Source organism: Mesoplodon densirostris, chromosome 1, assembly GCF_025265405.1.
Source record: "Mesoplodon densirostris isolate mMesDen1 chromosome 1, mMesDen1 primary haplotype, whole genome shotgun sequence".
Lineage (NCBI taxonomy): Eukaryota > Metazoa > Chordata > Mammalia > Artiodactyla > Ziphiidae > Mesoplodon > Mesoplodon densirostris.
This window is the reverse complement of record NC_082661.1, coordinates 78,913,177-78,923,386: the sequence shown is the minus strand read 5'-3', so window position 1 is coordinate 78,923,386 and position 10,210 is coordinate 78,913,177. Positions and strand designations below refer to the sequence as shown.

The window sequence follows — 10,210 nt, the reverse complement described above, 5'->3', positions numbered from 1 at the left end:
AGAAAAATTAATAAATGAATCATGCTAAATTACATATAATTACAAATTGGGATAAACCTCTGAAGGAAGGGAACACAGATTATTGAACGTGTTTGACAAAGGATCCGTCTTGGGCAGCAAGAATGATTTCCCCAAGGAAATGATACATGTACTGATGCCCACAATGTGAGTTGAGTTTAACTGGCTGAAAGAGATAGGGTGAGGGTAAGGTGGGAAAAATATTATGTGAAATGTAAACTCATGTAATAGGTAGAGATGAGAGTGAGCCACTATGGCATCAGAAGGTTTTTTTGTGTGTGCTTTTTAAAAAAAATGGATGAAAGATGAGCATGCTTATAATCTGAAAGGAAGGATTTAGTAGAGAGAGTGACGTTGAACCTATAGGAGAGATAGAAATAGAGCAAGGTCTCCAAGGTAGTAGAAGATTGGGGAGGCATGAGATGATGAAATAATAGAGAATTGATTGTGAAGGAATGGAGGCATATTTCTTTCTCTGAGCATGGACAAAGGGAAGAAAGTTGTCGAGACTTAACAATTTATGCAGTGGTGTTTAAGACAAGACCATCTGCTGAGATTGAGGTTAGGGTCAGATTGGGAACTCGAGGTGAATGTTAAGTGAATAATGAGGGAGAAGACCAACAAAAAATTTAATAAACTGTGTTGAAGTTCCTTTGAAACTGGGCAGAGGTCTTGGGAGGTAAACTTGGAGAGAGATGATACATCAAGTGGTAAACCACAGTGTCCCGGTTAGACAGGGAAGGACATGAGGCCAGCATGGATCATTGGAGGAGTCAGTGGCATGTAGTCCAAGTCTAAAAGTGGGGTGTAGGAAAGAGAGAGCTGACGTGATAGAAACTTTAGTCAGAGAGAGTTATTTTTAGGTTAAATGTTGGAGTTGAAGACAAGGTTCAAAGTGGGGCTGTGGGAGAGATTTACTCAAGTGCATTGAAGCCATTGGAATTGAGGATGTAAGACATACTTATTGAAGTACACTGAAGCTCCTAGAATGGAGGACATATTAAAGCTTTTTGAAGCTAGGATTTTAAAAAGAATTTTTACTCCAAAGGTAAAAAAGTAATAAAGAGGCAGAGAATCACATAGTTATGCAGTAATTAGATTAAGCATATTGATATGATAATATTCCTTTGAAGTTATAGATGGCAAATTTTTCCCTTTTACTTTCTTTTTTAAAAAATTACATTATGATTTTATTAGTATTAAAAAATAACAAAAATAAAAACAAAGGTATCACATACAGTGCTATATTAACATTTAAATACAACACATAAAAAAATCACAAAATAAGAAATGCAAAAATAAAAACCAGGTAAGATTTATTTATATGACATTGTAAAGTAACTATACTCCAATTAAAAAAAAAAGATTTATTTAATGTGGTAGATGTGCTTGCCTGTTCATAAGTTCATTCCAGTCTGGAACACAGGAGGATAATGCTACTCGTATATCTGCTGCACCATTTAATCCATTCCTTTCATTTGCTTTTAAATGGGTTAAGACTGAAAACCCAGAATTGGCTGGTGGCTTGGGACCCTGGCCCCTGTTCCCAGGCGTCGGGAGGACGCCAGGCCGCGGGGAGCCTCGGCCTGGGGAGGTGGGGAGGACAGAGCCAGAGACCCAGAACTCGCGCCTTGTGCAGAGTGGACGCCGACAGGGAGGTGACAAGATCACATTTTGAGAAGAAGCTGGAAAGAAGCCCAAGTGGATTAAGAAGCCCCGGATGAAGACAGGATCTCTGGGGAGAAACTCTTAAGATGAAAAGCTCTTGGTGCTGCAGCCAGGAGTCAGTGCTGTGCCTCTGAAGTGGGAGAGCCAACTTCAGGACATGGGTCCACAAGAGACCTCCCAGCTCCACATAATATCAAGCGGCGAAAATCTCCCAGAGATCTCCATCTCAACACCAGCACCCAGCTTCAGTCAACGACCAGCAAGCTACAGTACTGGTCACCCTATGCCAAGCAACTAGCAAGACAGGAACACAACCCCACCCATTAGCAGAGAGGCTGCCTAAAAACATAATAGGTCCACAGGAACCACAAAACACACCACCAGACGTGGACCTATCCACCAGAAAGACAAGATCGAGCCTCAACCACCAGAACACAGGCACTAGTCCCCTCCACCAGGAAGCCTACACAACCTACTGAAACAACCTTAGACACTGGGGACAGACACCAAAAACAACAGGATCTACGAATCTGCAGCCTGCAAAAAGGAGACCCCAAACACAGTAAGATAAGCAAAATGAGAAGACAGAAAAACACACAGCAGGTGAAGGAGCAAGATAAAAACCTACCAGACCTAACAAATGAAGAGGTAATAGGCAGTCTACCTGAAAAAGGATTCAGAATAATGATAGTAAAGCTGATCCAAGATTCTATTTCCAAGATCCAAAATCTTGGAAATAGAATAGACAAAATGCAAGAAACAGTTAACAAGGACCTAGAAGAACTAAAGATGAATAAAGCATCGATTAAAAACACAATAAATGGAATGAAAAATACTCTAGATGGGATCAATAGCAGAATAACTGAGGCAGAAAAACGGATAAGTGAGGTGGAAGATAAAATAGTGGAAATAACTGATGCAGAGCAAAATAAAGAAAAAAGAATGAAAAGAACAGAGGAGAGTCTCAGAGACCTCTGGGACAACATTAAATGCACCAACATTCGAATTATAGGGGTTCCAGAAGAAGAGAAAAAGAAAGGGACTGAGAAAATATTTGAAGAGATTATAGTTGAAAATTTCCCTAATATAGGAAAGGAAATAGTTAATCAAGTCCAGGAGGCACAGAGAGTCCCATACAGAATAAATCCAAGGAGAAATACGCCAAGACACATATTAATCAAACTGTCAAAAATTAAACACAAAGAAATCATATTAAAAGCAGCAAGGGAAAAACAACAAATAACACACAAGGGAATCCCCATCAGGTTAACAGCTGATCTCTCAGCAGAAACTCTACAAGCCAGAAGGGAGTGGCAGGACATAATTAAAGTGATGAAGGAGAAAAACCTGCAACCAAGATTACTCTACCCAGCAAGGATCTCATTCAGATTTGATGGACAAATTAAAACCTTTACAGACAAGCAAAAGCTGAGAGAGTTCAGCACCACCAAACCAGCTTTACAACAAATGCTAAAGGAACTTCTCTAGGCAAGAAACACAACAGAAGGAATATACCTACAATAATGAACCCAAAGCAATTAAGGAAATGGGAATAGGAACATACATATCGATAATTACCTTAAATGTAAATGGACTAAATGCTCCCACCAAAAGACACAGATTGGCTGAATGGATACAAAAACAAGACCCATATATATGCTGTCTACAAGAGACCCACTTCAGACCTAGAGAAACATACAGATTGAAAGTAAGGGAATGGAAAAAAGATATTCCATGCAAATGGAAATCAAAAGAAAGCTAGAGTAGCAATTCTTATATCAGACAAAATAGACTTTAAAATAAAGACTATTAGAAGAGACAAAGAAGGACACTACATAATGATCAAGGATCAATCCAAGAAGAAGATATAACAATTGTAAATATTTATGCACCCAACATAGGAGCACCTCAATACATAAGGCAAATACTAACAGCCATAAAAGGGGAAATCGACCGTAACACACTCATAGTAGGGGACTTTAACACCCCACTTTCACCAATGGACAGATCATCCAAAATGAAAATAAATAAGGAAACACAAGCTTTAAATGATACATTAAACAAGATGGACTTAATTGATATTTATAGGACATTCCATCCAAAAACAACAGAATACACATTTTTCTCACGTGCTCATGGGACATTCTCCAGGATAGATCATATCTTGGGTCACAAATCAAGCCTTGGTAAATTTAAGAAAATTGAAATTGTATCAAGTATCTTTTCTGACCACAATGCTATGAGCTAGACATCAATTACAGGAAAAGATCTGTAAAAAATAGAAACACATGGAGGCTAAACAATACACTCCTCAATAACGAAGTGATCACAGAAGAAATCAAAGAGGAAATTAAAAAATACCTAGAAACAAAGGACAATGGAGACACGATGACCCAAAACCTATGGGATGCAGCAAAAGCAGTTCTAAGAGGGAAATTTATAGCAATACAATCCCACCTTAAGAAACAGGAAACATCTCGAGTAAACAACCTGACCCTGCACCTAAAGCAATTAGAGAAAGAAGAACAAAAAACCCCCAAAGTTAGCAGAAGGAAAGAAATCATAAAGATCAGATCAGAAATAAATGAAAAAGAAATGAAGGAAATGATAGCAAAGATCAATAAAACTAAAAGCTGGTTCTTTGAGAAGATAAACAAATTGATAAACCATTAGCCAGACTCATCAAGAAAAAAAGGGAGAAGGCTCAAATCAATAGAATTAGAAATGAAAAAGGAGAAGTAACAACTGACACTGCAGAAATACAAAAGATCATGAGAGATTACTACAAGCAAATCTATGCCAATAAAATGGACAACCTGGAAGAAATGGAAAATTCTTAGAAATGCACAACCTGCCAAGACTGAATCAGGAAGAAATAGAAAATATGAATAGACCAATAACAAGCACTGAAATTGAAACTGTGATTAAAAATCTTCCAACAAACAAAAGCCCAGGACCAGATGGCTTCACAGGCGAATTCTATCAAACATTTAGAGAAGAGCTAACACCTATCCTTCTCAAACTCTTCCAAAATATAGCAGAGGGAGGAGCACTCCCAAACCCATTCTACGAGGCCACCATCACCTTGATACCAAAACCAGGCAAGGATGTCACAAAGAAAGAAAACTACAGGCCAATATCACTGATGAACATAGATGCAAAAATCCTCAACAAAATACTAGCAAACAGAATCCAACAGCACATTAAAAGGATCATACACCATGATCAAGTGGGGTTTATTCCAGGAATGCAAGGATTCTTTAATATACGCAAATCAATCAATGTGATACACCATATTAACAAACTGACGAAGAAAAACCATATGATCATCTCAATAGATGCAGAGAAAGCTTTCGACAAAATTCAACACCCATTTATGATAAAAACCCTGCAGAAAGTAGGCCTAGAGGGAACTTTCCTCAACATAATAAAGGCCATATATGACAAACCCACAGCCAACATCGTCCTCAATGGTGAAAAACTGAAACCATTTCCACTAAGATCAGGAACAAGATAAGGCTGCCCACTCTCACCACTCTTATTCAACTTAGTTTTGGAAGTTTTAGCCACAGCAATCAGAGAAGAAAAGGAAATAAAAGGAATCCAAATTGGAAAAGAAGAAGTAAAGCTGTCACTGTTTGCAGATGACATGATACTATACTTAGAGAACCCTAAAGATGCTACCAGAAAACTACTAGAGCTAATCAATGAATTTGGTAAAGTAGCAGTATACAAAATTAATGCACAGAAATCTCTGGCATTCCTGTACACTAATGATGAAAAATCTGAAAATGAAATTAAGAAAACACTCCCATTTACCACTGCAACAAAAAGAATAAAATATCTAGGAATACACCTACCTAAGGAGACAAAAGACCTGTATGCAGAAAATTATAAGACACTGATGAAAGAAATTAAAGATGATACAAACAGATGGAGAGATATACCATGCTCCTGGATTGGAAGAATCAATATTGTGAAAATGACTCTACTACCCAAAGCAATCTACAGATTCAATGCAATCCCTATCAAACTACCACTGGCATTTTTCACAGAACTAGAACAAAAAATTTCAAAATTTGTCTGGAAGAACAAAAGACCCCGAATACCCAAAGCAATCTTGAGAACAAAACACGGAGCTGGAGGAATCAGGCTCCCTGACTTCAGACTATACTACAAAGCTACAGTAATCAAGACAGTGTGGTACTGGCACAAAAACAGAAAGATAGATCAGTGGAACAGGATAGAAAGCCCAGAGATAAACCCACGCACATATGGTCAACTTATCTTTGATAAAGGAGGCAGGAATGTACAGTGGAGAAAGGACAGCCTCTTCAATAAGTGGTGCTGGGAAAACTGGACAGGGACATGTAAAAGTATGAGATTAGATCATTCCCTAACACCATACACAAAAATAAGCTCAAAATGGATTAAAGACCTAAATGTAAGGCCAGAAACTATCAAACTCTTAGAGGAAAATATAGGCAGAACACTCTATGACATAAATCACAGCAAGATCCTTTTTGACCCACCTCCTAGAGAAATGGAAATAAAAACAAAGATAAACAAATGGGACCTAATGAAAGTTCAAAGCTTTTGCACAGCAAAGGAAACCATAAACAAGACCAAAAGAGAACCCTCAGAATGGGAGAAAATATTTGCAAATGAAGCAACTGACAAAGGATTAATCTCCAAAATTTATAAGCAGCTTATGCAGCTCAATAGCAAAAAAACAAACAACCCAATCCAAAAATGGGCAGAAGACTTAAATAGGCATTTCTCCAAAGAAGATATACAGACTGCCAACAAACACATGAAAGGATGCTCAACATCATTAATCATTAGAGAAATGCAAATCAAAACTACAATGAGATATCATCTCACACCAGTCAGAATGGCCATCATCAAGAAATCTAGAAACAATAAATGCTGGAGAGGGTGTGGAGAAAAGGGAACACTCTTGCACTGCTGGTGGGAATGTGAATTGGTACAGCTGCTATGGAGAACAGTATGGAGGTTCCTTAAAAAACTACAAATAGAACTACCATATGACCCAGCAATCCCAATACTGGGCGTATACCCTGAGAAAACCATAATTCAAAAAGAGACATGTACAAAATGTTCATTGCAGCTCTATTCACAATAGCCCGGAGATGGAAACAACCTAAGTGTCCATCATCAGATGAATGGATAAAGAAGATGTGGCACATATATACAATGGAATATTACTCAGCCACAAAAAGAAACGAAACTGAGCTATTTGTAATGAGGTGGATAGACCTAGAGTCTGTCATACAGAGTGAAGTAAGTCAGAAAGAGAAAGACAAATACCATATGCTAACACATATATATGGAATTTAAGAAAAAAAAATGTCATGAAGAACCTAGGGGTAAAACGGGAATAAAGACACAGACCTACTTGAGAATGGACTTGAGGATATGGGGAGGGGGAAGGGTAAGCTGTGAGAAAGCGAAAGAGAGGCATGGACATATATACAGTACCAAACGTAAGGTTGATAGATAGTGGGAAGCAGCCGCATAGCACAGGGAGATCAGCTCGGTGCTTTGTGACCGCCTGGAGGGGTGGGATAGGGTGGGTGGGAGGGAGGGAGACGCAAGAGGGAAGGGATGTGGGAACAGATGTATATGTATGACTGATTCACTTTGTTATAAAGCAGAAACTAAAAACAAAACAAAACAAACAAACAAAAAACACTGAAAACCCTAGTTCACACAAACTAGTTGTGAATGGTAATAATAGCAGGATACTCTTTCGACTTATAAAAGGAAAGTCTTCCTTTATCTTAATCCAAAATGCTGATAAACTTAATGTTTCATAATCATTCTTCAATGTATATGAAGAACTGAGCTGCAGTAATTCATTTTCTTCTTCAGGCACCAAGTTTAACTCAATTATTGATTCTGGGTTTCAAAAAGCAAACGGATCTTTTACCCAACAATTTTTTCTTAATGTTTCAAATTTCTCTTCTGGGAATAAATGGTTAAAGGTTTGACAGAGAGAAGTGAGATGCAACAATATGTATTTTTATTTCTTCCCAAATGTCTTCATTGATAACATTCTCTTCAATGTGCTGCAAAAACCTTGGAAACATGTAGTAGCTAGGACGGTTGCTTTTAAGTCTCGCTTGCCACAATAATGTCTTTTGGAATCCTTGGGTACGTTCGGCCTGTTGGAATATGTCACTGTTTTCCCCCTGTAGTTTTAAACTTAGTTCATTAAGGATGCCAAAAATATCAGTTAAATATGCCAGTTTCGTTACCCAACTATCATCCTCAAAACCAAATGAGATTTCTTTTCAATGAGAAAAACGTGTATCTCATTCCTGAGTTCGTAAACCCTGCTTAGTATTTTCTCTTGAGACAACCAACGACCTTTGGTATGATACAGTGAGTGGGTATAATTAGCTCCAATCTCCGAACAAAATGTTTCAAAAAGTTGGCTATTTAGTGAGCTTCCTTTAATAAAGTTAACAACTTTCACTGCCTTTTTCAATACTTCTGTGAGCTTCTGTGGAATCTCTCTGGAGGCTAACACTTCACGATGTATAAAACAATGATTCCATGCAGCACTAGTAACTTCTAGCAATTTTTAAATTACTCTGCTCTGTTTTCCAGTTATGTTTGCTGTTCCATCACTTGTAATTCCTTTGCAGTTTTTCCAGTTTAATTTATACTGACCAACAATGCACTTTTCTAATTCTGTGAAAATATCTAATCCACTTAGGTGTGAGGTTAAGTTTAAACAACACAAAAAATCCTCCATAAAATCGCCTTGCCAGGCGTATCTGACATAGACTAAAAGTGCTGTGCGGCTTCCAGTATCCGTGCTTTCATCAAGCGGGATTGCAAAATCTGTTCCCGACTGTAACTGAGTAATAAGCATTGCCTCTAGATGTTCGGCAATCGTACAAATTCAAGGAGATATTGTGTTATCACTAGGAATAGTTTTTAATTTATCAGCAGATTTATCATCAAAAATTGTACGCAGCAAACATGCTGGAAGAATAATTTTTTCAGCAGCTGTGTGAGCCATTTTCTCTTTTGCCACACGATATGCAACTAAATATGGTGATAATAAGGTTTTCTCACTAACAGTAGTAGAGCAGCTAAGAAATTGTGTTGATGATTTTACATCTATTTTCTTTCTTTGAAAATATTCAAGAGGCTTATCAATAAGTTCAGCATGCTGTGTTTCTAAGTGCCTTTTTAATTTTGAAGGTTTTAAGCTTTCATTTGAAAGAATCTTATTACAAATAACACACTGAGGTCTGTCATTTTCAAAGGGTTTTTCACATTTGATAAAACCGCATTTTAAATAATCTTCATTATATCGTATTGCAGCTACTTTTTTCTTTTTGAAATGTGGCTCAAACGAAGTTGATGTTTGCAGATTAGAGTCAATATTTTTCTCAATATTGTCACTATTCATACTTCCAGATCCAGCAGTAGAACTTGAACATGCTTCTGCATATTTTGCTTCATCATTCCTCTTTCTTTTAAAAAAGAAATGATCCATTTTAAAAGGAATTTTGAATAAAATATTATAATTGTCACTAATATATATATATATATTTTATAGGCTAGATAACATCTTTCCAAAAAATGCAGTTTGCAACTGAATCTCAGTGGAACATCTCAGACTTTATATCCACTTGCAAGTCATGGTAATATACAACTAGACTGCACGTCAACCTTGTTATTATGAAAACCAAATAAGACCTCAGTAGGCATATGATTGAAAAACCATTTCTTAGGCAATCAATGTACATTCTATTCATCATATTGCCTCCATCAAATATCTTTCCACGTATTGAAGCTGACTTTAGTATTCCTTGCAAGGTATGTACTTCTGGCAAAGGATTCATGCAAAGCACCCTGATATTTTATATTTTATTTTGTTTTTAAAAATGTTCGTCGTGACTCACAAAATTGATTTCATGACCTACTAAATGGGTCACATGCATAATGTGAAAAACACTGATATAGAGACATTCTCTTTTGTGTTAGTAGTTTGACTACGTCTGCTTGATGATCAAAGAAACTAGCTGATCTGCTAAATTGGTGGCTGATACAGGAACTTTCTTGAAGTGGTAGGTATGTATCATTCCCGATTTTCATTCCTGATACTTTTTGATGGGAAAGGTTTTTAAGAGTGCCCGTATGGTCTGATCTCGTGAGGTTCCAATGAGGTTTTCCATGGCTAGGTCAACTATAAGGTTGGAGCTGGTGACATATTTTTAGAACTGTCTTGGAATGCATCATTGACCTCCAGCCCAGCACCATGAGCCTCACGCCTCGCCTGCCGACCCGCGGGTGTGCCTCGGCCCCCATTCCCTATACAGCACCACTTCCAGTCTAGCCTCGGCACCCACAGAAATCCCACTTCCAGCCGGAAAAGCCCCTTTTACTTTCATTTTATTTGTTTTCTTGTTATTGAAACAGCCACACAAAACAATTTGCATATTGTATGTTGCATTCATACACTTAAATGAAAACCATTGAC

At 37.6% G+C, this 10,210-nt stretch overlaps 1 pseudogene; it reads right to left on the bottom strand.

The window, feature by feature from the left end:
• Nucleotides 1–1,389: 1,389 nt before the first annotated feature.
• Nucleotides 1,390–9,223, bottom strand: LOC132488253 (protein FAM200B-like; annotated as a pseudogene).
• Between the last annotated feature and the right edge of the window lie 987 nt (nt 9,224–10,210).